Source organism: Haliotis rufescens, unplaced genomic scaffold (genome assembly GCF_023055435.1).
Source record: "Haliotis rufescens isolate VD_foot unplaced genomic scaffold, xgHalRufe1.0.p SCAF_12, whole genome shotgun sequence".
NCBI classification, from domain to species: Eukaryota; Metazoa; Mollusca; class Gastropoda; order Lepetellida; family Haliotidae; genus Haliotis; species Haliotis rufescens.
This window is the reverse complement of record NW_025963802.1, coordinates 15,973,275-15,975,751: the sequence shown is the minus strand read 5'-3', so window position 1 is coordinate 15,975,751 and position 2,477 is coordinate 15,973,275.

Below are 2,477 nucleotides of genomic sequence, written 5' to 3'. Positions count from 1 at the left end.
ATCGATCCCAATTGCGTGGATCGATGCTCATGATATTAATCACTGGATTGTCTGGTCCAGAATCGATTATTTACAGACCGCCGTCATATAGCTGGAATATTGCTGAGTGAGGCGTTAAACAACAAACAAACAAACAAATCTAGTTCTAGACTTCAGGAGTCATTGTTGTCCGTTGCTGTGAGGTGTTTTCCATGTTTGCTGTTGTCAACAGCTGTTTACTGTTACCGCAGTTGTTCACATTTGCTATCTGATTTGTTGTTCTAGTGTTGTCATTGTCCTCTATAATTCTTTGTAGTCCGCTCGTTCACATATACCGCTGTTGTTTACTGTTGGTTTCCAATGTTGTGAACAAAAGTTTGCTGTCATCATCGTTGACCATAGGTGTTGCTGTGTGTCGTTCGTTGTCTTCCATGGCTGTTCCGTAGTATCCACTGCTCTACGCTGTTGTCCACCTGTTTTCGCAATTGTTGACTGTTGTCCAATGCTGCCTACTGCTTACGCCAAGTTGTAAGTTCATTTTTGTCTACACTGTCGGCTGTTGTCAGCTTACCCAACGAGTGAGTGAGTATAGTTTGACGCCGCTTTTAGCAATATTCCAGCAATATCACAGCAGGGCACAGCAGAAATGGACTTCACACATTGTACCCATGTGGGGAATCGAACCCGGGTCTTCGGCGTGAAGCATATAGTCTCTGTTTATGGTGATATATTCGCACCGTACCAATGCTTGTGCGTTTTTAACGCTGTAAACATCTCCAGTCTTGATCACTTCGGGCATATCTCCCATACCAAGCTGACGCGCCGTGTTACTGTTCAGAGCGGCGTTAGGGGCGATTTAGCCTAGTGGTTAAAGCGTCACGCCAAAGACCCCACATGGGTACAATGTCTGAAGCCCATCTTAGGTGTCCCCCGCCATGACATTGCTGGGATATTGATGAAAGCGGCGTAAACCATACTCACTCACTCAAGGCGCCGTTAACCCAGCACACTCATTCACTCATTAGATCAGGATAAATACATAATTCAGGTACAATGATTGGTTCATGTACTTGACACAAAACAATATTATTACGACACATATCCATTAAACTAACTTCCTGGTTCGAGGAGTGGGTTGTGTCACAGCGACGTCTGCGCTATCAATTACACAATCACATCGGAAGATCGACTTGAGTACAATATACCGCAACGCCAACTCAGGACGGACATATCACACTCGAAGTCGCCTGTCACGTTGTCCTCGCTTCAAGTCACACGGCCTCGCAAATTACCGCGATGATGCCGATGACACAGGCTCGGCACTGACAGCACTGTAACACGATTTGTAGAAACCCTCATTGAGCCGTGGTGGAGGTATTGTCCGTGGGGCGGGCCACACCGAAAAGCTTCTCACCTGTCGTGGGATGCGACACAGCCTCGGCGGTCAAACAGCGTTCACATCGAGTCGGCGTGATGAGGGAATGGCTGTTGTATTAGACGATGGGAGGGCAGGGCGTTATATGATACGATGGGAGGGGTGGGCGTTATATAAGACGATGGGAGGGAGGGGAGGGAGATAGGTTTACTTGATGGATATATGATTGCTGAGAGATTTGGTTACACATGTGTAAATAGATCTAGAGATGTGATGGGGTGCCATTTTGTTGGAAGAATTTATGCGAACCTATCCTGGGATTGTTTGTTTATTAACGACGCACTCAGCAATAGCCCAGCTATTTGACGGTGATCTTTAAATAATCGAGTCTGGAGTAAGTGATATCATAAGCATCGATCCACGCAATTGGGATACGATGACATGAATCAACCAAGTCAGCGAGCCTGACCATCCGATCCCGTTAGTCGCCTCTTACGACAAGCATGGGTTGAGATAAAGATGTAGATGAATTAGACCTCGGCACTTCTCTTCCTCGTTGTAATGAAAGGAATAGTTAAGTTAACAGTTCTCTAATAGCAATGATATTTCCTCAAAACTGTTATACTGTATGCCTGTATACACAGGAGTCTCCTTGGTAACTGACAGTCTAGTTTTGTCATCACGTGAATTACAACGTTCAGCGTTAGCAGGTAACACACCTTCATCTGCTTTTATAGATATACTAGTATCTCTTGTTTCTTTCTCACAATCTTTACTCAAAACACATCGTAGTTTTAAAATCTGACATTCCTCTTTACATTGTATAAATGTTAGCTACAATAAATCACAACGCGTTGAAATGATTATTCTTAAAGTGGTATTGCAAGACACTCAGAGTTACGTCCCTTGAATCTGTCGGCTTGTTCAACTTTGGTGCACTGTAACATACGACGTGAATATCCATTGCATAAAGTAATTATTATTCATACCGTGGGAAAATGGAATATCCATTAAGAGTACGTTCATCAGAATACGTAAAAGTCGACAGGCTCCCAGCAAACCAATAGTGATATTGTAAATTGCCTATTACCTCTTGAAAAATGATAAGATAAACACCAAAGAA